Source organism: Panthera onca, chromosome B2, assembly GCF_046562875.1.
Source record: "Panthera onca isolate mPanOnc1 chromosome B2, mPanOnc1 haplotype 2, whole genome shotgun sequence".
Lineage (NCBI taxonomy): Eukaryota > Metazoa > Chordata > Mammalia > Carnivora > Felidae > Panthera > Panthera onca.
Genome location: NC_138343.1, coordinates 64604292 through 64631875, shown reverse-complemented (window position 1 = coordinate 64631875; position 27584 = coordinate 64604292). Strand labels below are relative to the sequence as shown.

Below are 27584 nucleotides of genomic sequence, written 5' to 3'. Positions count from 1 at the left end.
TATAACATTCGTGGCAATATCAGGTTCATAACAGATCCTCAGAAAAAGTTGGGTGAATGAACACAAATAGCAGTGTAAAAGCCAAAAAGATGACTGTTGAAATCTTCCCCTTGCCAGTCAGAACTTTCATATTCTATCAGATAATTTGGAGGAGACAGAATTCAGCTCTAATCCACATGATTCTAAGGGCTTAAGCTTCACAAACTCTGGACTGAGATCATGCTTTCTGAGAAAAATCCATGATGCCCTGCTTACAATTTGATAGCACCAAAAGATATCAGTGAAAGAGTACACATCTGCTAGCTCAGTGATTCAAGGTTATCAGTAGCCTTATAGTACACTATTCACTCTCATATATATTTTATATTGAGTTTCCAAGTAAGAGTTTACTTAAAACAGTGAGTCTGTACCAACCAAGTAAAAATAAAAGTATAAAGTATTACTAAAGCTTCTCTCCAATTGACATCAGTGAAGAGGAAAGATATAAATGTGATAAAAATTGAACTCACCTATCACATGCCTCCTTCTAAATATGATCTTGACTGTGGCCAAGAAGGATATTGATAGACTGCTTCAGGGAAGATCCTTCCAGAGTTATGTTTGCCCTAGCAAAGCAAAACGCATTTTTAAAATAACTGTTTTCATAAAAAGATGTTATAGAGAATGTTGTGTTTTTGGAGTACATAAATACTCATAAGTTACACTTTAAAAATCACTGCACCTGCATTAAAATTATAATTTACTATTGAGAAAATTGACTTTGTTATGACTTACTAAAGATAAAATCCCAACTTGTAAAAAGAATCATATTACATTTAGAAAACAATGGTCACTGTCATTTTTGACTAGTGTTCAACATTTTTTCATTTAAAGTTATATTAGTTTAAAAAAAACTGAAAAGCTATAAATAGATGCTATAAAATTGAGAAAAGGATTGTGTAAAACTAAAGTTGACACATGAACAATACAAGGATTAGGGGCACCCCCACATACACACATGCAGTTGAAGATCTGTGTATAATGTATGACTCCCCAGAAACTCAACTACTAATTAATAGCCTATTGTTGACTGGAAGCTTTACTGATAACACAGCTGATTAACACATATTTTTGTATGTGATATGTATTATATAGTCTATCTGTATAATAAAGTAAGCTAGCGAAAAGAAAATGTTATTAAGAAAACCATAAGGAAGATAAAATACATTTACAGTACTGTACTGCATTTATTGAAAAAAATCTGTGTGGAAGTGGTCCATGCAGTTCAAACCATGTTGTTCAAGGGTCAACTGTACAAAAAAGTTGGACAATGTAGAGATTTCTAAGAAAATTTCATACCAAAATTATTATGAACATAAAATACTTTTCTGTGAATCAGAAAGCTAACTAGTAAGTCTAAATACAGGGGTAGAGGGAAGTAACAGAGAAAAATCACATCAATGATTTAAAAAGCATAAATTGAGACTATTACCCGCTATAAAAACACGCCACAAACTAAAATGGTATCCCAGAGAGCAAGGGAGTGGAAGCAAAAAGTAAATCTTCCTATTATTTAAAAACAAATTTTAAAAATAAATGATTCAGTTCTTTTACTTCTAGCCAAGACAGAGTGAAAAGATCTGGATTTACCTTCCCATCTGAAATGACCATAACACCCAGCCACAATATCTGTAAGACAGTTTCAAGACACTAGACATCAAACAGCAAAAAATAATGATTCCTGAGAGATACGGAGCAAATGAGGTGAGCTCTATAATTGTTTCAGCTCATTTCCTTGAGAGAGTTTTCAGGATACAGTGAAGGAGGGTTAACCCAAGTGGAACCTGACAGACACTCTGAGTTAAGGAGATGGAGCTGAGTTCAGGGAGACTAGCACAGCTAGAGCATGCGAGGTACTAAAAAGGAAAGAACTGCACACAGAGAGAGCTCTGAAGATTTGCAGAGGGTCCCCTTCCAATATTAAGCTGAGTACTGAATGTAAGAAACATACATATACATGCATGCAAGGACTAGTACATGCATGTAAGGAAATTACCCAAGGTTGGGAAAAGGACCATCCAAAAGACTGGAAAGCATATCTGGTGCTCATACAGAGCTGAGAATATTGCCCGTTCTCAACAGTAGAGTGGAAAGCTTCATAATTCTTGGGACATCAAAAATATACTTCAAAGGTGAAGACATAAAAAGCTAAAAGAATTTATCACCAGAAAACTATCATTAAAGGAATTGTTACAAGAAGTTCTTCATAGGCAGGAGGAAAATGAAACTAGATGAAAATCTGGATCTACACAAAAATGAAGGTCACTGGAAATGGTCCCTGTGTGGGCAAATAGGTAGTATATTTTTTCTTATTTAAATCTCTTTAAAAGATATCTGACTGCACAATAATTTATTGTGATGTTTATAACATGTATAATTAAAATATATGACAAGATTATAAAAGCTATTTATGTGAAGTGGTATAATTTTATGGCAGACTGTGATAAGTTAAGGATGTATACTATAAACCCTAGAGCAACAACTAAAATGGCAAAACAAATAATTATAGCTAATATGCTATAAAAGAGATACAATAAAACCATTTAAAAAATCCAAAAGAAGGTAGAAAAAAGAGGAAAAAAACCCAGAGTACCAAGGGACAAATAGAAAACATATAGCAGGATAACAGATGAACAAACAACCAAAGCAATTAATCACATTAAATGTAAATGTTCTAAACATCTCAGTTAAAAGGCAGAGAGTGTCAGATTTGATTTTTTTTAAAAGTAAGAGTCAATTATACATTTCATAGACGAAACATATTTTAGGGGTGCCTGGCTGGCTCAGTCGGTTACACATCTGGCTCTTGGTTTTGGTTCAGGTCATGATCTCACGGCTCATGAGTTCAAGCCCTGCATTGGGCTCTGCACTGACAATGCAGAGCCTGCTTGGGATTCTTGCTCTCCTTCTCTCTCTTCCCCTCACCCGCTCTCTCTCTCTCAAAATAAATAACCTTAAGAAAAATGGAAATATTTTATTTTTAAATTTTTTTTAACAATTATTCATTTTTTGAGAGAGAGAGAGAGAGTACAAGTTGGGGGGGGGGGGGGTTGAAGAGAGAGAGGGAGATACAGAATCTGAGAGCCTGGAGCCTCTCAGCTGTTAGCATAGAGCCTGACGTGGGGCTCAAACTCACAAACTGTGAGATCATGACCTGAGCCGAAGTCAGATTCTTAACCAACTGGGTCACCCAGGAGCCCAAAAGAAACATTTTAAATAAGCAGTCACAGATGAGTCAAAAATAAAAGATGAGAAAATATATACCCTGCTTATAGTAATAAAAATAAAGCTTCAGTGGCCATAGTAATATCAGAAAAAATAGATTTCTGATCAAAAGATATTATGAGAGATAAAGATCACTTCATAATGATAAAGATGGTGATTTATCAAAAAGTCAATCCTAAAAGTTCATGCAAATATTAACACAAAGTATCAGAGCCATTCAAGAAGAAATAGACATCTTAAAAAAAACCTTATTTTTATTAATTTAAAATCTAAATTTAAGATTTTATTTAATCTAAAGAAACTTATTTTTTTTTAATTTAAAGAAACGTCTAAAGAAACTTTTTTTTTTAATTTAAAATCTTCCCACAAAGAAAATTCTAGGTTCAGAGGATTTCACTGGAAAATCCTACCAAGTATTTAAGGATGAAATAATACAAGTTCTACAAAAATTAATTTAGAAAAGTGAAAAGGAGTTCCATTCTTTAAGGTCATCATTATCCTGATGTCAAAACCACATAAAGAAATTCCAAGAAAACACAAACTGATATACCTCATGAACAAAATATATAAAGAATCCTCAAAAACCAATAGTAAGAAAACAAACCTATACAAAACAGAGAAAAAACTTGGACACTTTACTAAAGAAGTACATATGGCAAACAAACACATGAAAAGATGTTCATCATAATCATTAGGAAAAAGCAAATTAAATGTGCAATGAGATACCACTACACCTATTACTTATTAGAATGTCCACAATATTTTAATTGGGTATAGTAAGTATTGGTGACCTTGTGGAGCATTTGGAATTCTCATATACAGCTGGTGAGAATGTGAAATGGTACAAAGACTTTAGAAAACATTTTGGAAGTTTCTTAAAAATTAAATATCGCATACCATATTATCAGGCCATTCCACTTCCAGGTATTCATCCAAGAGAAATGGAAGCATATATCCATGCAAAAATTTGGAGTTGTACTCCAATGCTTATAGCAGATTTATTTGTAATAGTCACCAATTGGAAATAACTCAAAAAAACATCAACCATCAACAACCATACAATGGACTACTATTCAGCAAATAATAATAATAATAATGGGGTACTGATACATGTAATAACATGGGTCAGTCTCAATTTAATTATGTTGAATGAAAGAAACTAGGGGAAAAGAGTACATACTGTATAATTTCATTTGTATAAAACTTTAGAAAATATCAACTAACCTATAATGGCACGAAGCAATTCAGTAATTGCCTGGAGACAGACAGAAAGTATTAATAATGACTAGACATCGAACTTTCTCATTGCCAGTATGTAAGGCTGACTAAGATTTAGCATTGAAAATTGGTATATATGAGATCCAGGCAGGAGTAGACAAGCATGATGGACCTGACTAGGAACTTGCACAGGAAGAAAAATGAACATACAAGTTGAGAATGAAGGCTGATGCTTGGGGCTAGTACACCTTCCACTCCACCACCACCAAGCCTAGTTTTAATGAAACAGGAAAGAACTCACTCACACCAGATTATCTTAAAGACATTACATCATGAAAATATCAAATTGTCTTTCCCACTTAGTCCCTATCTGCTTGCAGGAGAGACCACCTTTGCACCTTGACACATCAGCCTGTGGTCTCATTCCTTCCCATTTCTTCTAACACTACCACCAGGTTTGTGATACAAGGTCCTTCATGATCTGTCCCTGGCCTACTTCTTCAGTCTGATCTCAACCCATATTTAATCTATCCCAAACTATTTCAGTTCTCCTAAAGAACTATTCTTATTCACAATTCCATGTCTTCACATAAAGCCTTTTACAGATGCTAAATAATTTGGATTTCAGTCTGAAGGCAATGGGAATCTTTAAATCATGTCAAGCTGTGACAGTGACATAACAAATTTGCATTTTAAAAAGGAAGAGTCCAGGCTTGACAGGAGGTTGTTTTGACAAATGGAGCTATGTTTTCTAAAGTATGTCCATAAGGACACCTTTTATATTGCTTGTGGTCTCCTCTATTTCCTCTGGAAATAGATGATAGTTATGCCAAAGCATTTCTTACAAGAAGGAAAGGACAGTTAGTTTGAGATGTACATTTTGATAGGTGGAGAAGTAAAGGACCTCCTGAGCAGTGGGCTCAGAATTTTCCGATGGCAGCAAATTGTTAGCATGAAATTTTTTTTTCAATATAGGAAATTTATTGTCAAATTGGTTTCCATACAACACCCAGTGCTCATCCCAAAATGTGCCCTCCTCAATACCCATCACCCACCCTCCCCTCCCTCCTATCCCCCATCAACCCTCAGTTTGTTCTCCGTTGTTAGCATGAAATTTTGATGAGAATTTTGGAGGTTTGAAATTATTCTGAGAAATCATGAGAAGGTTAATAGTTATTTAAGATTTCCAAGTTGCAGTAGGGTTGGTGACCTTGATTTTTGTTGGAAACAAATCACACAATCATGCAAATTTATTTATTTATTTATTTATTTATTTATTTCCATTTTTAAAAATATTTAATTTTTTTTAATTTGAGTAGAGTCGACACACAATGTTACATTAATTTCAGGGGTACAACTCAGTGATTTGACAAGTTTATACATTATGCCACATACACCATGAGTTTAACTACCATCGGTCCCATTACAGTGTTACTACAGTATCATTACCTGTATTCCTTATGCTCTAATTTTTATTCCCATGACTTACTCATTCCATAACTAGAAAACTATATCTCCCTTTCCTGCTCACTGGTAACCATCAGTTTTTCTCTTTATTTATAATTATATTCTGTTTTTCATTTATTCTTTTTTTAATATTCCATTTATGAATTGAATCATATGGTATAATTTGTCATTCTCAGTCTGACTTACTTCACTTAGCATTAAAACCCTCTAGGTTCATCCATGTTGTCTCAAATGGCATGATCTCATCCTTTTTATGGCTGTGTAATATTCCATTGTATCTATATCACATTTTTCCTTATTCATTCATCTATTGATAGACACTTAAATTGCTTCTATGCCTTGGCTATTGCAAATAATGCTGCAATAAGCATAGGGGTACATATACCTTTTTGAGTTAGTGTTTTCCTTTCCCCTGGGTAAACACCCGGTAGTGGATTGGATCATATGGTATTTCTATTTTTAATTTTTTGAGAAACTTTCATACTGTTTTCCACAGTGGCTATACCAATTTACATTCCATCAACAGTGAGCAAGGGTTCCTTTTTCTCCACATCCTTGCCAACATTTGTTGTTTCTTACCTTCTTGATTTTAGGCTTTCTATAAGGCATGAGGTGATATCTCATTGTGGTTTTGTTTTGCATTTCCCTGATGATTAGTGATGAACATCTTTTCATGTGTCTGTTGACTATCTGTCTTCTTAGGAAAAATTTCTATTTGGGTGCTCTGCCCATTTTTTAACTGGATTTTTTTTTTTTTGGTGTTGAATTGTAAGTTGTAAGTTGTAAGTTCTTCCTATATTTTGAATATTAACCTCTTGTAAGATATGTTATTTGTAAATATTTTCTCCCATTAAGTAGGTTGTCTTTTTTTTATGGCTACCTTCGCTACTATTGCTACCTTTTTTATTTTGATGTAGTCCCAACAGTTTATTTTTGCTTTTGTTTCCTTGCCTTAGGAGACCTATCCAGAAGAACGTTGCTATGGCTGATGTCAAAGAAATTATTGCCTATGTTCGCTTCTAGGATTTTTATGGTTTCAAGTCTCACGTTTAGGTCTTTAATCCATTTTGAGCTTACTTTTGTGTAGGGTGTTAGAAACTAGTCCAGTTTTGTTCTTTTGCATGTAGCTCTCCAGTTTTCCCAGCACCGTTTATTGAAAAGACCATCTTTTCCCCATTGTAATTTCTTGCCTCCTTTGTCATAGATTAATTGACCACATAAATGTAAGTTTATTTCTGAGGTGTTCCATTGATCTATGCACCTATTTCTGTGCCAGCACCATACTGTTTTGATTTCTATAGCTTATAATACATCTTGAAGTCTGGGATTGTGATACCTCTAGCTTTCTCAGGATTGCTTTGGCTATTTGGAGCCCTCTGTGGTTCCATACAAATTTTAGTATTGTTTGTTCTAGTTTCATAATTGTGCACATTTAATTAAATTATTTAACAACTTGGGTACAAAAGCAGAAAGGACAGAGACTGTACTGATTTAGCTTTAGGGATTGGTGGGGTAAGTATAGTGGAAACACCAATACTTTTTATGAATGTGGAAATGACACCGTAAATTTATGGATAAGTTTGAAGGAGCAAGGTGGTGGAGGGGAGTGGAATGGAAAATGGATGTAACTAGTGAACTGAGTTTTGTGAAAATTTCTACACAGTCAGTGGTGAACCCACACACTGGCCAACTCTACTTCATCCCCTCTACTTTTCTCCCAGACTCACAGAAGCAATCTGGCTTCTCTCTTCCATCAAGACATTTCACCAACTGTTTCAGTAAGGTAACTGATGCTTTATTTATTGCAGAAACCTTTATCTTCTCAGTTCTTATCTTCCCTGACCTCAGGAAACCCAGGCTCCCTCTTGTAAGCCTGAGAGTTATAGACAAAATTTTATTAAAGAACGTTTCATCTTAAATGTTTGAGAGTTACCTCAAATTTTCCAAAACTTTGCCTGACAAACTGGACCATTACCCTGCAATTTTAATCTTAGGAAATATTATGTAATTACACAAGCCAAAAATTTAGATTTTTCATTACCTTGTGCATCCAGCCAGTCTGTTATAATTCCTAAATATCATTCAGTCTTATTCTATTCACTCTTAAACTCGTTGCCATATCTTTAGTCTTAAATTGGCTGGGCACTATTGACAATTTTTCCCTAAAAGCTAAATTATTCTTTACCTTCATAAAAGAAAAATACTCTATTGGTTTGCCTCCTTTCTCGAGTGCTTTCTCGAGTGCTTCTTCTCAGATCCTTAAAAAATCCTTTTTTAAGTTCATCCCTTAAGTGAAGATTCCTAGGCATTCTGCTCATCTCATTTTTACATATATTCTCTGACTAGTCATTAACCTCCATGTCTGTCATTACAATTTATGTTCCCAAATATATATTTTAAAGTTACACCGGCTTTCTGAGCTTCAGACCAACATCTTGTTGGTCACATTAGCTTTATCATAGGCTTTGGAAACTCAATACTTCAAAACTGATATAATTGTCATGTTCTCCAAACTTACTTCTCTTTCATAATCCACAATTTTACCACCATCTCTTTACTACTAGCCTGTTACAATTTCTTAATTGGTTTCCTTACCTCTAGTTTTTCCATACTGTAGCTAGAATCACTTTTCTAAAATTCAAATTTGATCTTGTCACTATCCTCCTTAAAAAGACAAGGGTAGCTTCTTGTTGTACGTGGATTAAAATCCAAAATTTTTTAAAAAGTATTTTTTAATCTTTTATTTATTTTTTGAGAGAGAGAGTGCACAAGCAGGGGAGGGGCAGAGAGAGAGGGGGACAGAGGATCTGAAGTGGGCTACACACTGACAGGCTGACAACAGTGAGCCCAATGGTAGATTTGAACCCAGGAACTGTGAGATCATGACCTGAGCCAAAGTCAGACACTCAACCAACTGAGCCACCCAGGGACCCCTAAAACACTAAATTATTTTTTTTAATGTTGATTTATTTTTGAGGGAGAGACAGAGCACAAGTTAGGGAGGGGCAGAGAGAGAGGGAGGCACAGAATCTGAAGCAGGTTCCAGGCTCCGAGCTGTCAGCACAGAGTCCAGCATGGGGCTCGAACTCACAGACTGCAAGATCATGACCTGAACTGAAGTTGGTTGTGTACTGACTGAGTCACCCAGGCGCCCCTAAAATACTAAATTCTTAATGTGGCTTAAGAGGTAATCCACGACCACTCCCGCAATTGTCTCCAACATCACCTCCCTCTATTAACTCCAATCCATTCTGTGCTCCAAGTTTTAGAACCTCATTCAATTACTGGCTCTCTTTCATCTTGTGCCTCTGCACACCTTGTTCTCCCTTTCCCCGTGTTTCCCTCTTTTTCTCCACTAAGTCCCATACAGCACATCATAGGATTTAAGGCACCTATTGCACTTTGTAGAATGAATAATGCTGGCCCATCTTAACTCATAAGAGTTCATGTTGAGATAATCCTGGACAAACCGGGCACATTACATACATTTCTTTATCTCTGCTCCATAATAATCTCCTCTAAATTGTCTTTAGAGGAATAAACAAGGTAAAATGTGCAAGGAAACGAAAACAGGAAGTAAAACATCAGCAGATGAAAGACTTCCACCCATTTTCAGAAGATGAAAAGCAGACAGAGGAGAGATAAGTGACATAGAAGAGCAGAGAAGCTTAAACTTATATGCCCAAAAAAAGAAAGCACAGTTGCTCACAGAACACCAGATTGTCTTAGAAGTTCCATAGACATTGAAACTATAGATGGGAGGAATGACGAGAGCGATGGAAATAAATAGAAGAATTGGCTGCAATACTGCCCAAGGTACAAGTAGACCAACAAGCCCTTGCCACTGCCGTTGTCAGATTTCTGCCCAAATTCTGTACCAGTCTGGAGATACATATCTTATTTTCTGGAGAAATTGAACCAGAAAGATGCTGGACTCAGAGTTATTAAAAGAGCACAGAGTGGTTGTGAATCAACAAATAGAGGAATTAATTTAGAATAGGCATATGGAAGAAAAAAATCTCCTACTTCCCTTCCTCTCCTTAGCTCCCTCAATACCTGCAGCCAGGCTTATACCATCAAACAGGAATAGTGGCATGGGCACTTCTCTGGAGAAACTTAATGGGCCCAAACCTGCAGATATAACATTTGAAATTCTATCAAGAAGGAGCAGGTCTAACTTACTACCATGAAGCCCAACAACCAACATGCTGTGCCATGTACATGGGGCTTCCTGTTAGATTTTAGTGTCTCACTTTCAAAGGAATTGAAAGCCAAGAATCCCTTGCTATTGAGAAAAGCCAGAGATCAAAACGTGCAAACTGGAAAAGCAAATATGCACCTGGACTATACAGAAGCAATGGAAAGTATCATGATATTTTTATCATTCTGAGGTTATTAAACACCATTGCATCCATGGAACAAGAATGAGATGCTAAAAGGGAACAATGAAATCACAGGAAAGCCTCCTAGAAATGGAATCATTTAAGATATGCAAAATTTTGCTGTGGTAACAACATAGAAGGTCTTGAGGTTTAACATAAAAAAAGTTTATTTCTTGCTTGTGCAGGCTGCCATTGGCCTGAGTGACTCCAGCATAGCCATACCCTATATGGAGGCTTAGCATCTCTACCTGGCTGCTCCAAACTTGTGAAACCCCTATTTCAGTATGAGGCTTTGGGATGTGTTATGACAGAAAAAAGAGCATGGAGAGTCATATAGCAGCAATTAAACATTTCTATCCCAAAGCACCTATATCATTAGCTTAAGCAGGTCACATGGCTTCTTTGAGGTACAAGGGCATGTGGAATTGTAATAATTTCACATATTCAGCAAGGAGAAGGGAACCATTAATATGGATGAATTTTAGTAATATCTACCCTAGAAGTCTGATTAAGGCAAATCTCAGAACAAGAACAAAAAGACAAAGAGAGAGTAGATAAAGGAGAAAATGCAAGAAAATGCCAAGATAATCCAAAAGTTTCAGTGTGCATACAAATCAGCATTTCCCAGAGAAACAGAACATCTGAAATAATACATTACATGTATAACACGCACATATGTATGTATGTATATGTATATAAAGACAGATGTATATATATATATATATATATATATATATATATATATATATATAAAGAGAGAGAGAGAGACTCATTATGAAGAACTGGCTCATGTGTTTATTATGTATTTATGGAGTCTGAGAAGTCCCACTATCTGCTGCCTGCAAGCTAGAGACACAGAAATACCAGTGGTGTAATTCAATCTGAGTCCAAAGCTTGAAAACCAGGGGAGTCAATGATATGAATTGCAGTCTGAGGACAGAAAGAGATATCCCAGCTCAGTCAGTGAGGCAGGAAAAAAACCACCACTTCCTTATTCTTCTGCCTTTTGTTATGTTCAGGCTCTCAACAGATTGGATGATACCCACCCACATTGGGGAGGGCAATCTACTTTACTGAGTCTACCAATTCAAATACTAATCTCATCCAGGCACCAGAAACAATATTTAATCTGGGCACTACGTGGCCATTCACATAAAATCAACTATCACAGGGTCTAACCAAAAGGACACCCACAAAACAGAAACAGAGACATTATCAAGAAATAATACAAAACATTTCCTGACCTAAAATTTGTGCATCAGTGAATTAAAATGGTCCCCCAAAGCCAAGAACCATAAATGAAAAAAAGAAAAAGAAAAGACAAGACACCAAGACAACAGCATCATGAATTTCACAACACCAAAGATAAAGAGACAATGTCCAGAGTTGAACAACATTGATTACATAGAAAGGAATAAAAATAAAATGACCTCAGTTTTTCACATCCATACTGAGAAGCAGAAGGCAATAGACCAATGCTTTCAAAATTCTAAGTAAAGTAATTTTCACTTTAGATTACTGTACACAATTAGGCAATTAAAGAATCTGGTAGTAAAATGACAACCTTTTTAGATTTGCATGACCTCAAAATTGTATCTCCCATGTGTCCTTTCTCAGGAATGAACTCAAGACTGTGAGCCACCAAAGCAAGAAAGGTAACCAAGAAGACATGGGATTCAGGTATCAGGAAGTTCCACACAGAATGTAGGCAAGGGGAACGCTCTGGATGCTGGCATAGAGAAGTCCCAAGATAACAGCTGTGAACAGACCTGAAGAGCTACCAATCCACACTGAACTGGAGGATTCAGATCTTCAGGAGGAAAGTCTCTAGAAATAATTTTAAAAAAGAACATTTGACTTTATGGCAAATTACAGTAAGAAGTTTTACAAGGCTGTGGAAAGAAGGAGTGATCATTACAAAGGAAATTGATTAAATCACAAAACAAGGTAAGTATGAACTCGAGAATTAACAAAAAATTTGTAAGGAAAGAAATAGTGCAATATTTGGCTGAGTAAAAACAACATTTACATAGTTATAATAATTTAAACACAGAATATTGATTTACCCTTACTGGGAAAGTGGCAATGCAGGGAAGAGGCTGTTAGAGACCTAAATCCTCATTGCTCTTTACATCAGCAGATAATAGCTAAACTTCACTACAAATAAACAAGAGAATAATAATACTAGTAGAAATATGAACGTAAATGCCAGAGAAACAGCTGAAAAAGTTGAACGTCATTGTTTCTGATGATCAAAACTAGGAAATATGGCAAGAGTCAAACACAAGACTGCCATTTAGAGCACATTGGCTTTTTAAGCTATAAATTGGTATTAGTTTGGCAAACTTTGAAAAATAAAAGTTATTTTAAAAAAAGAAAATGGAAAATGTGATGCTTAGAAAGTAACAGTAAAAATGATAATGAATTCTTTGTTATAGCAGCACTTATAGCTGCAAACTGAATTATTCAGGGCCTTCCCTGCATGGAGGAATCTCCATTCGGCCTTTCTATTTGCTTTGACAGCCTCTAAGTTCTTGTTCTGGAAAAAGTCTTTACTGAACCCTGTGAAAGCACTGAGCAGCTTACCAAGGTCAGAGGCATGTGTGGAAGGGCCTTCCTGATTCAGAGAGGAAAAAGGGAATTAGCAATCTCCCAGAACAAATTGGGGACACTAGAAAGCCTGTAGCTCAAAGAAATGAGAAATTGGATTAAAAATTCTTCATTGAATAAGTTAAACCTCTCAGCCATCACACTTCAGTGTCACCTACTTTAATAAGATCACACTATGTGAGATCAGCCCTGTGAGTGGGAGTTCTGTGTGTGAGAGGAGTGGGAAGGAGGGAAAGGAGGGAAAGAAGGAAGACACAATTTCCTTGGGACAGATTTCTGTTCTCAGATAAGCCACCTCTTTTTGACTGTTCTCAATTACTATTACTGCCACTTATTCTCCTTCCTCCTCCTCCCCTTCTTCTTCTTCTTCTTCTTCTTCTTCTTCTTCTTCTTCTTCTTCTTCTTGTTTTCATTTCAAACATTTATTACAGGGTCATCAGGGTTACTGAGAGTTTCCTTTATGGGTACCCACTGATACTTAATTCAGAATTTTAATTTATTACAATTGTGAAGTCAAAGAGCCCACTAGTTACACCCTCCCTGAAGGCTTACTCTGAGCGAATCTTGAAGGTCTTTGCTTTTCTAAATAAATAGCAACAAAACTGCTTATTTGAATTCTCTGTTGCACGTAATGGAATCCACACAGGTAGTCTGCACAAGGTCAGGCAGGGCAAGGCTTCTAAGGGCTGGGGTTTACTGGTATCTCACCGATAAGCATGTCCTAGTTCCAAATGTGTGTAAATGGAGAAACACGGTTTGATAGGAATGATTCTGCTTCATAAGCAACCTTAATGGAGATAGAAGGATACTGTAAAGATCTTCTTGTCATTATGTGAAGTAATGGAGAAGCAGGTCCTGACAGCAAAGGCACAGTGAGGAACTTCAGGATAACTGATATTATAATAATATTCCTTTAGAGATAGAAATTAACTATTTTGAGACCTTGGCTTTTCTATTAAAAAAGAGTATTTTTGAGTGTGCAACACACTTTTCTCCTCTCTTTTAAAGTCGTGTGTCTGAGGAGGAGGCCTTACAGAGAAGACTGCCATGGAGAGCTCTTAGTTGTTCCTGGAAGGTGACTGGAAATCTCCTTTGTTTGGCTCATGATGCTTGTGGAAACTGCAGGCTGGATTCAGATTGTCACCACTGCCATACAATTGTAGCACACTCCCTTCCCTAAAGCATTCTTCCCTTGCTCCAGAACCTTCCTTTTGAAGTGCTGAGTCAATCTATCACACCCAAGTGTTAATGACAAAATTTGTTGTCACCTTACTCAGGGGTAGAGTGTTTAATTTAGAACAAGAGAGAGGGCCAAGGATGATTGGATTTCCTGCCCTGATTTATGGGACTGTTGTTCTGGGTCAGAAGGTCCCACCCACCAAATCTGAGATTTTTATTTTTTGACAATGCATATAAATGTAAGCACAAAATTTACTACTGTGATGCCTGTCTCATGATAGGCATTTAAAATATTTTTAAAATTGAAACTTAAAAGAAATAGTTATCTTTGAAACATTAAGAAGAATGCTTAATTGGTAGGGTTGTGTGGCTTTCTCATCAACCCAGACAAGATTATTCTTGAATAATCAAGTTTAGAGTTTAGAATAAAATTTAGACGCAAGTAAAACTTACTGAAGGAGCAGGGAGAGACAAATATAAGCATAGGGAATATTGTGAGCAAAAATTCAGCAGTCTAGGTGACCCATGGAATACAACCACCATATAATACCCAGGGCCAGCATTTTACAACTTCGAAGAAGATGTCATAAATACTGATGAGCTGGCAGCAAGAGCAGCCCCAAGTGGCCTCTTCAAGGTCTATGTGACTTCAGATCTCCTGCTCTGCTCACTTTCTGCCTCACCCATTCAATTTATAGGCTGCCATAAGTCATTCCTCACCCCTTTAAACCCCTAAGTAAGTGGCCCTATGACCTTCTTAGGGGTGGAAATCTAAGTCAGAGAGATGAATAAAAAAAATAACAGAATTAAGTGCATTTATATAAGTATGAGGTTGATAACTCTCTGCTATTGAAACAGATTTAGAGTCTTGCAAATAGATCATCACAATTGCCCCAAAATAAAAGAGCAAGAAATTCCATTCTTTAGCATAAGATGAAAACATAATAGATCTTGTGGTTATACACAAAAGAATATGCAATAAAAATAAGTGATATGATCATCCTACAAGTGGCATTGAGACCAAGGTCTTATTTAATATATGGATGTGGCTTTTGATGAAGAGGATCATAAAATGAAGACTGCAAATCAGTGTGAACTGCAACGTGCAATGTATGTCTTTGTCACCCAGGACTTCTCTAATCACCTTCAGAAGTAAAGGTAAGAATTGGGTATAAATAAAATGGAGAGAAAGTGTAATTTCTTTTATCCTTTCTAACGCTGATACAAGCTCTTAAGGCCCACCTTACTGCTGCAATCTGTCCTGCCTCTTAGACAAAGCCCATGAAGCGACCTGCTTCCTGCCTTTGCCGGTGGCAGTGCCATGGGGAAAAAAAGGACTTGATCCACAAAAGCCGGCCAGGTCATCTAAAACATCCCCTTTCAAAAAGGATACATACAAAGACTGTTTTATAGTTCATATATTTTTATAAACAGCAGGGCATTTAAACCTGACCCACTTTTTTCCCTGATATAATGAATTGTCAGAAATAGCTATACTAGTAGAGACAAAGTTACTTTTATTGCTTCTAAGAAAAAAATAATTTGGTCTTTAACTTTCCTTTGGCATTTTAACAGTTTAGTGGTTCACAGATTAGCAGTGTATTAGTTCTGTTACACAAAACTGAGCCTATAAAATACATATGCATTGACATTTTTTTGAAGTCAGAGATTTATACTGGCTCCCAAGTACAGAAGTTTTCTATTTCCTCAAAAGAAGAGATTATAAGCAAAAAGAGCATTCGATTCAGCTTCATGTGACCTGAATTCAGAGTCTTAGAATGAAGAGAGATCTTTGAGATCATCTGGTGCCAACCAAACCCTACATTTTACAAAAATAAGGAAAGTGGAAATCCAGGGATTAAAGTGGGAGAGATGGAGCTAGAATCCTGCCTCTCAATTCAGTACTTCCATCCATGAAGCACTCTGTTTCCATGAACCAGTCTGTCACCCTTCTTAGATACCTAGCTATAAACAGAGGGCTGGGGAGACTGGATTCAGATGCTATAAGGGGTTAAGACAACAACTTTCATACTGTATAATATACAAGGGTGGAGAAGAACATGAAGAGAAGTGCCCAACCTAGAGAGAATGTAATTCAAATTAAAGCAACGCCAGTATGAACGATAAACGTGTGTGCTGGCATTCTCCTACACTTGTCCCTGCTACCCAATGAGCACCCATAGGCCAATCTTCCTTCTAAAGCCACAGTGCCTCATCTAGATTTTCCAACACAATTCAAGGTCTACCCAAATAGGTGTTATGAGAAACAGCCAGTTATGAAAAGCTTCCAGTTATCAAAAATTCTGTGATGCTATAGTACAATAACACCTCCCTCTGGTTTAAATTGTCCTATTTCATTCATTTGTGCTTCCCATATTTTTTCTTTGGAAAGTAGCAGATAAACAAAAAAGCAAACAACTCCTCATTATGCTGTTAAAAGTGAAAACCAAATAAACAAGACTTCACGGACCTTCTACATAGTGGCAGATACTGTTAAAACATGTTTTACATATGTTCTCAATAAATTCTCACAACAGCTGTGTGAAGTAGGTTCACTATGTCATTTAATGGATGAGTAAACTAAATTTCAGAATGATAGTGATCTTTTCAAATTCACTTACCCCCAAAAATGAAAAAAATTCACTTTCAAACCCAGATTTTTCTGTTTTCTTACCTCAGTGTTTTCTCACCAAACCATAATTGAAGTTTTTCTAGTAAAAGCAGATGAATAGTGCACCTATAGAAGCAAATGCACTGAAATGAGTTCTCTACCCCTGCTTATTTCCAGGATGCTGGACATAAATATAAGGTTTAAACTGGAAGATCAAGAGCACTGGTATTTGTAGGTTTTTCATTCTGTCATGCAGAATGATACAGATTTAGTGTTTTATTACCTCACAGACGGTACACCTGCATACAACCTTATGTGATGCATTAGTTTCTGAAGTCGTACATAATTGCTTTTGTAATATATTAATAAATATTCTTCTAAGAATGATTGCAGTGATTCAGTTTCCTTCTGAATTGTTGACACAAGGGATTCTGACCAGGAAACCTGGGAAGGTTTCACTCAGGAGTGAAATTTAAGTTGGGAATTAAAGAATGTTCAATTACTTATAGTTCCCAATATGTTACCAAAAATTTTCTGGCCCCTTCCCCAGGTAAAGCTCTGTAAACCAAAATTTTATACCAAAGCAAAAACAGCAAAAAAACCCACCTTCAGTGGAATCAAATAATGTATGTTATTTGCAATATTAGTATTTTAAATATTTCTTTCACAATTGAAATACTTATTCTCATTTTCCATCCTGAAAATATGAATCCTTGCACATCTGTTCTTATGAAAGTGGGGAATATCCATATAACTGGAGATTGTAAATATAAATAGGATGTTTAGATAAGGAATGAGACACCGAGGAGAATTTTTTGTCTGTATCAAAACTATACACCAACTTTGAAGGTGCTTTGTAATGAGCAGACTGCTTATTTATTTATTTATTTATATGTTTATTTATTTTGTCTTCAAATCATAATTTAATTGGGATCCTTAATAAAATCTAGTCTGGGCACGTGGATTATAGCCTATAAAAAAGAAATGAAAGAGGGCTAGAAGTAAAGAGAGAAGATGGTGCTAGATTCCACGTACTTTAAAGCCCCTGAAGGAATTTTCCCTGATGGTCCTCTGATTCTCTGGCCCATCCTGTTTCAATAAGGGCTGAACCAAATTACCTCTGTTCCTCATCTCACTTGGAATCAGGCATATGTTAATTTTTTTTTCTTTTCCTTTAGTCACAATTTTCCCTGTCTTGCTGTCTCTAAACCCAGGCTGGTAACATGATTTTGACTCTGGGTTGCATCCTTTGTAGGATAATTTGATTTTAAGAATCTTAATCTTGGCCTGTGCTTAGACTCATTAACTCAATTCTCGTGATTCAACAGAAAAGATATCTCTCTTTTTCTGATTGCTCCAATTCAGGTCACTCTCATATTTCTAATCCTAGAAGCAGTCAGGCAAAGCTTTACATATTTCTTTTCTTGGTTGAAATATATATTAGGTTATGAATATGATATAAAGTACAGTAGGTATTCAATAAAAATTGGTTAGACTTTTTTTTTTCCAGGAACTTGAGGTTTCATTATCCTGCAATAACCACTATCATCACCATGGCCATTATTTTGGCATTCAATTAAATTATTCTCTAAACATGTTTATTGAATACTGAGGGGAAAGTTTTTTTAAAATGTGTTTTATTAGGGGCACCTGGGTGGTTCAATCGGTTAAGTGTCTGACTCTTGATTTTGGTTCAGGTCATGATCTTACCTTGACTTCAGCCCCTTATCAGGCTTCATGCTCCTTCTCCCGCTGCCCCTCCCCTGCTCTCTATCTGTCTCTCTGTGTCTCTTTCTCTTAAAATAAATAAATAAACTCAAAAAATGTGTTTCATTAAACGCTGAATAGAAGGGTAGATACAGATATAAAGTACATAGGATAAACTCTAACTTCAAAGAGTTTAGAGTTTGGTGAGGATAACAGTTGTGAAAACAAATCAATTACAATTTAAAATTAAATAAAAATGATAAAAGAAGTGCATTAGAGTGTCATGAGTAGACAGATGAAAACAAAATTAACTTTAAAGGTTTATGGAATTTTTTTAATGTTTATTTTTGATGGAGAGAGAGACAAAGTGTGAGTGGGGAGGGGCAGAGAGAGAGAGAGAGACAGAATCCAACTCAGGCTCTAGGTTCTTAAGCTGTCAGCACACGGCCTGCCGTGGGGCTCGAAACCACGAATGTGAAATCATGGCCTGAGCCAAAGTTGGATGCCCAATTGACTGAGCTACCCAGGTGTCCCAGGTTTATGGAATATTTAATCAAGGAAGTGGTATTTGAGCTCAAACTTAGAGAATGAAAATCCTGTAACAAGCATGAAGAGGTTAAAATACAATGTGTATCAGATTAGGTGAGGAATCACCTAGACAGAAAAGCAGACGGCTTTGGGGGCTCTAGTAGGAAATGTGTCAGAATTGAATGTCACCTCAGTTCTGATTCTGGCAGACACAAAGCAGCCAGAATGAATGGCCTCCTTTGTGGGGTATATGGTACATCAGGGAGTATCTATTACATTGAACCAAGCTATGTCCTTTTCCTGGCATGCCATAAATTGCAGGCACTTGTAGAATGGGGTTGTAACCCAGGAGCTCCTTTGGGGCCACTTTCTCCTTTTTCAAAAGTGCAGATTTTGCTAACCAACAAGGAAATCAGGACTTTGGTGTCAAGTCTTTGGCCTAGAATGTCTCTGGAACATTTTCGCCAGAGTGGTAGGTCCTCCTGCATATTCTGGCTTCCCTGTGGGTACTCTCCAACATGGCCTATCAACCGCTGTCTGGAGCCACAGTGCATTTGCTAATTAATTCCCCAGCTCACTTCATGAACAGAAGCCCAGGGAAGAAGGAATGAGTCAGAAAATACCTACTTTTTTTTGCATCATATCCTTTTGATCTCCATTAGATTAATACTCCATCTGCACAATCACATATAAATATCCTTACTGATGTGATAGAAGAATTTTAGAAAGGAATTTTGATATAATGAAAATTGAGGTGAAAGTTCTAGTTGCCACAGATTTTCCCTTAAATTTCAAATCCCAAACCATTTGGGATAGTATCAAGCCAAGTGAGAAGCCTCAAGAGAACTCTTTAGAGAGACTGGGAAAGGTGTTTACAAAATGAAGAGAGTAGTATTTGGTAGTGGGAAGCTCTGTATTTGATATCCAGAAGGGGTCATGTTTTAACAATCCACCTCCTCAGTAAGAATCATAATATGAAGCTATAAGCCAGAAAATAAATGCAGACTGAATTTTTTTTTAATTTGTTTAATATTTATTTATTTTTGAGAGAGACAGAGACAGAGAACAAGCAGGGGGAGGGGCAGAGAGAGAGGGAGACACAGAATCTGAAGCAGGCTCCAGGCTCTGAGCTATCAAAGAGCCCGATGTGGGGCTTGAACCCATGACCCATGAGATCATGACCTGAGCTGAAGTCAAACGCTCAACTGACTGAGCCACCCAGATGCCCCAAGACTGAAAAATTTTTATTGAGCTTCGTAGGTATGAAATATGTTAATATAAGAAAAATGCAGTGAATTAATACTTCTTAAGTAATACATAGTTTGAAATATATATTTTGAAAAAATCTATGTATTGGTCTGTCACAGTAATGATTAATATTGCTAGTTTAATAATTAAATAACAAATAAGAAGCAATTTTAAAAGAATAAATTTCAATTTAAAAAATATTAGAAGGCAATAAAGTAGTTCATGTGTGAACTAAAATTTGTACTTACTAAACAAAAATATTACCTTTTGCAATTTGTATGTGTTTCACTGTTTCACATTTGAAACACAAATACGAACTCCAAATGGTCACAATGAATGACAGAATTGCAGTAACTCGTGAAGTTTCTTTGCCATTTTGGTCATTGTGAATCAGTGTTTTTTTTCAATCTGCTATTTAAATGTAAGAATATGTAGTTGGAGACACAAACCATACTTGAAGTGAGCTCAAAAGTTTTCAAACTATTATAAAGTTACTCTCAAAATGAATTAATGTCTGGCAGGGGGCAGCTGTATAAACGGGAATGTTCTTATAGAATACAATGTTTGCTAAAGAATAAGTTATAACAATGTGCTATTTTGAAGCCTATCACATGTTATTAATACTCAGAAAGAACTGCAGCAAATTATTTAGAACTTAGACAAAAAAGTTTCTTCACGAGGAATATTTTATCACTGACACCATTTAGAATTGTCAGAGCCTGGTGATAATTAAGAACTGACTGACTTTTGGTCAGTTATAGTATTGTTTTAAGATTTCCTACACAAAGTGCTCTTCCTTGTTGTCTGCACCCCCATAGCTACTGTCCTAACTAAATGGCTGCTCATCTGCAGAAATGTGAATATTCTCTTGAGCTGGTCAGAGTGGAACACAAGGGATATTGGGAGAACTTGAGATATGCACCCAGAAATAATAAGGCTTTATGGGTAGATGGGGACTGGAGCCTCCTTTTCACCTGGGGCGCATGAGTTTTCTGGGGTTTAAGTGGATGCTACAACATTGAATTTGACTCATCTGGAACCACTGCAGCCAGAAAATTGTTTGGGAGAGAGGACTCCAGGAGAAAATCAAGATGTGCTGCCAGATTTAGGAGGTTAGGCAATTGACTAGAGAGAATGCCATCCATACTGGAGAAGAATGCAGTGTGGAGGTTCCCAGAAGTGATCTTTAGAGAGATGCCCTATGGAAGAGCACATATTTGTTTATCTGCCATGACATGACAGTCCTCAAGAAGGAATTTCAAGCTGCATTAGCTAAATAAAATGATTTATCCTCTTTCTTCTTTCTCTTCCTTCCTGGCTCTCCTCCTCCAAATTTAAAGAGGTTGGAGAAATAGCATAGCGCTTGGGAGAGGATGAAGTAAAGAAAGGATGAAGGTTGAAATTGTAAGACATCCTCACTCCCTCTTCCTTGCTGCCGTTCCCCATTCCATAGATTAAGTTTGGGTTCTAAGGAGGAGATAATCTTAGAATGGATTTATACTAGGCTGGAAATTTACTGAAAAGTATCTTTTTTTTTTCATACCTGAAAGTGACCTACAAATCAGCCAAATGCCCAAATATCTTATGGAGCCTTCTTTAAGTCAATGGTAAAGAAAAATAAAGTGGTACTGATGAGCTTAGCCCATCAATAAGTGGTTACAGTAAAATCTTGTTCCTAAACTATACTAGTCTGTTGGTGATATAGGAGGCAGACAAGACTTCGTTGCTCCCCTAAGACCACTATTATATCTCTGAGTTTATTCATAACATTTATGGATATGGGAAGTCTTCCTACTGTGAGTCTCTTGACCTCTGCTCCACCAACGCAACCTCTTTGTCTTTATCTGATGTTTAACTTCCAGCGTTCTTACAATCAGATTTGGGGAGGGACGGGCAGGTAGCTCTGCAGTCTTGTAGCTCTGGGCTCACCTCCTTATTACTCTGAAAATCCCAGATGGCAGGCAGAATAGGACAAAGGGAGCAGGGGGGAAGACTTAGTTCCTTTCTCCCCTCTTCCTTGTCTCCTTTTCCTAGTCCACCCCATACATGGCTTCCTGTCAGACAGACAGTTACCTCTACTTCCCTTTAAGATCAGCTCTCCTTGTGAGCCCACACCTTCTGCTCTATGAGCTTCTGTGCAGAGCCAGGCTCAGCTCTATCTGAAGGCAGCTAAGCCTTCAGCCTGCTTTTTCCTCCTTACTTACTAATGCTTTGCTTAAGCTCCTCTAATTTCCTTTCTCTGCCTTTGCAACACCTGGAGTGTTTTCAATTATCTCAAGGAGTATCATGTAATTCTCAAAAAAATTCTTTAGGCCAAATCAAATTTTAAAGCACTTTAATTTAAATAATAAATCTATGCTTTACGGCATTTTAATGAGGGTAGTATACTGCAAAAACAGTTTGAGAGGTGTTATGACACAAACGTGGATACTGATCTCTTTATATTGTTATCTCTTCCAAATTAAAAATTAAAAAGGCTCAGATTCTCTGATGAGTATGTGAATGTTGCAGGAAAAGGTCTGTAAGACATTCCTGGTACTGCAGAGATGAATGATAACAGAGTGTGCACAGAATGGAGCCAGAAAGAAGGGAGGGATAGGTAAGACCTTTGTTAAGTTGTGGGAACCGTTTGGAGTTTAGATGGAAATCTGCTGCCCCACAACTTTTAAAATTTAGTACATTATACTTGTAAAGTATTCTTCCAAGGACTTTGTGTATATTATTTTATTTAATATGTACAACAGCCTTATAATGCTTACACAGTTATTATCCCTACTTTACAGATGAGGAAATGGAAGTTTAGAATGCTCATCTGAGGAACAGTTTGCAAAGGCAAGAAATTCTGAATCCTCCTCCAATGTACTGCAAACTAGATCTTTCCATAACACATCCCTCTTTATTTTTTTAATTATATGAAATTTATTGTCAAATTAGTTTCCATACAACACCCAGTGCTCATCCCAAAAGATGCCCTCTTCAATGCCCATCACCTACCCTACCCTCCCTCCCACCCCCCCATCAACCCTCAGTTTGTTCTCAGTTTTTAAGAGTCTCTTATGCTTTGGCTCTCTCTCCCACTCTAACTTCTTTTTTTCTTTTTTTTCCTTCCCCTCCCCCATGGGTTTCTGTTAAGTTTCTCAGGATCCACATAAGAGTGAAAACATATGGTATCTGTCTTTCTCTGTATGGCTTATTTCACTTAGCATCACACTCTCCAGTTCCATCCATGTTTCTACAAAGGGTCATATTTCATTCTTTCTCATTGCCACGTAGTACTCCATTGTGTATATAAACCACAATTTCTTTATCCATTCATCAGTCGATGGACATTTAGGCTCTTTCCATAATTTGGCTATTGTTGAGAGTGCTGCTATAAACATTGGGGTACAAGTGCCCCTATGCATCAGTACTCCTGTACCCCTTGGGTAAATTCCTAGCAGTGCTACTGCTGGGTCATAGGGTAGGTCTATTTTAAATTTTTTGAGGAAGCTCCACACTGTTTTCCAGAGTGGCTACATCAGTTTGCATTCCCACCAACAGTGCAAGAGGGTTCCCGTTTCTCCACATCCTCTCCAGCATCTATAGTCTCCTGATTTGTTCATTTTGGCCACTCTGACTGGCATGAGGTGATATCTGAGTGTGGTTTTGATTTGTATTTCCCTGGTGAGGAGCGACGTTGAGCATTTTTTCATGTGCCTGTTGGCCATCTGGATGTCTTCCTTAGAGAAGTGTCTGTTCATGTTTTCTGCCCATTTCTTCACTGGATTATTTGTTTTTTGGGTGTGGAGTTTGGTGAGCTCTTTATAGATTTTGGATACTAGCCCTTTGTCCGATATGTCATTTGCAAATATCTTTTCCCATTCTGTTGGTTGCCTTTTAGGTTTGCTGATTGTTTCCTTTGCAGTGCAGAAGCTTTTTATCTTCATGAAGTCCCAATAGTTCATTTTTGCTTTTAATTCCCTTATCTTTGGGGATGTGTCAAGCAAGAAATTGCTGCAGCTGAGGTCAGAGAGGTCTTTTCCTGCTTTCCCCTCTAGGGTTTTGATGGTTTCCTGTCTCACATTCAGGTCCTTTATCCATTTTGAGTTAATTTTTGTGAATGGTGTAAGAAAGTGGTCTAGTTTCATTCTTCTGCATGTTGCTGTCCAGTTCTCCCAGCACCATTTGTTAAAGAGACTGTCTTTTTTTCCATTGGATGTTCTTTCCTGCTTTGTCAAAGATGAGTTGGCCATACGTTTGTGGGTCTAGTTCTGGGGTTTCTATTCTATTCCATTGGTCTATGTGTCTGTTTTTGTGCCAATACCATGCTGTCTTGATGGTTACAGCTTTGTAGTAGAGGCTAAAGTCTGGGATTGTGATGCCTCCTGCTTTGGTCTTCTTCAAAATTACTTGGCCATTTGGGGCCTTTTGTGGTTCCATAAGAATTTTAGGATTGCTTGATCTAGCTTTGAGAAGAATGCTGGTGCAATTTTGATTGGGATTGCATTGAATGTGTAGATAGCTTTGGGTAGTATTGACATTTTGACAATATTTATTCTTCCAACCCATGAGCACGGAATGTTTTTCCATTTCTTTATATCTTCTTCAATTTCCTTCATAAGCTTTCTATAGTTTTCAGCATACAGATCTTTTACATTTTTGGTTAGATTTATTCCTAGGTATTTTATGCTTCTTGGTGCAATTGTGAATGGGATCAGTTTCTTTAATTGTCTTTCTGTTGCTTCATTATTAGTGTATAAGAATGCAACTGATTTCTGTACATTGATTTTGTATCCTGCAACTTTGCTGAATTCATGTATCAGTTCTAGCAGACTTTTGGAGTCAGTCGGATTTTCCACGTATAATATGTCATCTGCAAACAGTGAAAGCTTAACTTCATCTTTGCCGATTTTGATGCCTTTGATTTCCTTTTGTTGTCTGATTGCTGATGCTAGAATTTCTAACACTATGTTAAACAACAGCGGTGAGAGTGGACATCCCTGTCGTGTTCCTGATCTTAGGGAAAAAGCTCTCAGTTTTTCCCCATTGAGGATGATGTTAGCTGTGGGCTTTTCATAAATGGCTTTTATGATCTTTAAGTATGTTCCTTCCACCCCGACTTTCTCAAGGGTTTTTATTCAGAAAGGATGCTGAATTTTGTCAAATGCTTTTTCTACATCGATTGACAGGATCATATGGTTCTTCTCTTTTCTTTTATTAATGTGATGTATCACGTTGATTGATTTGTGAATGTTGAACCAGCCCTGCATCCCAGGAATGAATCCCACTTGATCATGGTGAATAATTCTTTTTATAAGCCGTTGAATTCAATTTGCTAGTATCTTATTGAGAATTTTTGCATCCATATTCATCAGGGATATTGGCCTGTAGTTCTCTTTTTTTACTGGGTCTCGGTCTGGTTTAGGAATCAAAGTAATACTGGCTTCACGGAATGAGTCTGGAAATTTTCCTTCCCTTTCTATTTTTTGGAATAGCTTGAGAAGGATAGGTATTATCTCTGCTTTAAATGTCTGGTAGAATTCCCTAGGAAGCTATCTGGTCCTGGACTCTTATTTGTTGGGAGATTTTTGGTAACCGATTCAATTTCTTCGCTGGTTATGGGTCTGTTCAAGCTTTCTATTTCCTCCTGATTGAGTTTTGGAAGTGTGTGGGTGTTTAGGAATTTGTCCATTTCTTCCTGTTTGTCCAGTTTGTTGGCATATAATTTTTCATAGTATTCCCTGATAATTGCTTGTATTTCTGAGGGATTGGTTGTAATAATTCCATTTTCATTCATGATTTTATCTATTTGGATCATCTTCCTTTTCTTTTTGAGAAGCCTGGCTAGAGGTTTGTCAATTTTGTTTATTTTTTCAAAAAACCAACTCTTGGTTTCATTGATCTGCTCTACAGTTTTTTTTTTAGATTCTATATTGTTTATTTCTGCTCTGATCTTTATTATTTCTTTTCTTCTGCTGGGTTTGGGGTGTCTTTGCTGTTCTGCTTCTATTTCCTTTAGGTGTGCTGTTAGATTTTGTACTTTGGATTTTTCTTGTTTCTTGAGATAGGCCTGGATGGCAATGTATTTTCCTCTCAGGACTGCCTTCGCTGCATCCCAAAGCATTTGGATTGTTGTATTTTCATTTTCGTTTGTTTCCATATATTTTTTAATTTCTTCTCTAATTGCCTGGTTGACCCATTCATTCTTTAGTAGGGTGTTCTTTAACCTCCATGCTTTTGGAGGTTTTCCAGACTTTTTCCTGTGGTTGATTTCAAGCTTCATAGCATTGTGATCTGAAAGTATGCATGGTATGATCTCAATTCTTGTATACTTATGAAGGGCTGTTTTGTGACCCAGTATGTGATCTATCTTGGAGAATGTTCCATGTGCACTCAAGAAGAAAGTATATTCTGTTGCTTTGGGATGTAGAGTTCTAAATATATCTGTCAAGTCCATCTGATCCAATGTATCATTCAGAGCCCTTGTTTCTTTATTGACCGTGTGACTAGATGATCTATCCATTGCTGTGAGTGGGGTGTTAAAGTCCCCTGCAATGACCACATTCTTATCAATAAGGTTGCTTATGTCTATGAGTAATTGTTTTATATATTTGAGGGCTCCCGTATTCGGTGCATAGACATTTATAATTGTTAGTTCTTCTTGATGGATAGACCCTGTCATTATTATATAATGCCGTTCTTCATCTTTTGTTACAGCCTTTAATTTAAAGTCTAGTTTGTCTGATATAAGCATGGCTACTCCAGCTTTCTTTTGACTTCCAGTAGCATGATAAAGAGTTCTCCATCCCCTCACTTTCAATCTGAAGGTGTCCTCAGGTCTAAAATGAATCTCTTGTAGACAGCAAATAGATGGGTCTTGTTTTTTTGTCCATTCTGATACCCTATGTATTTTGGTTGGCACATTTAGTCCATTTACATTCAGTGTTATTATAGGAAGATATGGATTTAGAGTCATTGTGATATCTGTAGGTATCATGCTTGTAGCGAGGTCTCTGGTACTTTGTCTCACAGGATCCCCCTTAGGATCTCTTGTAGGGCTGGTTTAGTGGTGACAAATTCCTTCAGTTTTTGTTTGTTTGGGAAGACCTTTATCTCTCCTTCTATTCTAAATGACAGACTTGCTGGATAAAGGATTCTCGGCTGCATATTTTTTTCTGTTCATCACATTGAAGATTTCCTGCCATTCCTTTCTGGCCTGCCAAGTTTCAGTAGAGAGATTGGTCACAAGTTTTATAGGTCTACCTTTATATGTTAGAGCACGTTTATCCATAGCTGCTTTCAGAATTTTCTCTTTATCCTTGTATTTTGCCAGTTTCACTATGATATGTAGTGCAGAAGATCGATTCAAGTTACGTCTGAAGGGAGTTCTC

At 36.9% G+C, this 27584-nt stretch overlaps 1 long non-coding RNA gene across 1 annotated transcript in view; it reads right to left on the bottom strand.

Annotated features, from left to right (window-relative positions):
* The window catches only part of LOC144616394 (uncharacterized), a 397874-nt gene that overhangs the window by 38801 nt on the left and 331489 nt on the right, over positions 1 to 27584 (bottom strand). The window contains exon 6 of the long non-coding RNA XR_013555667.1: positions 510 to 605. This is a non-coding gene — a long non-coding RNA (uncharacterized LOC144616394). The remainder of the gene's footprint in view (positions 1 to 509; positions 606 to 27584) is intronic.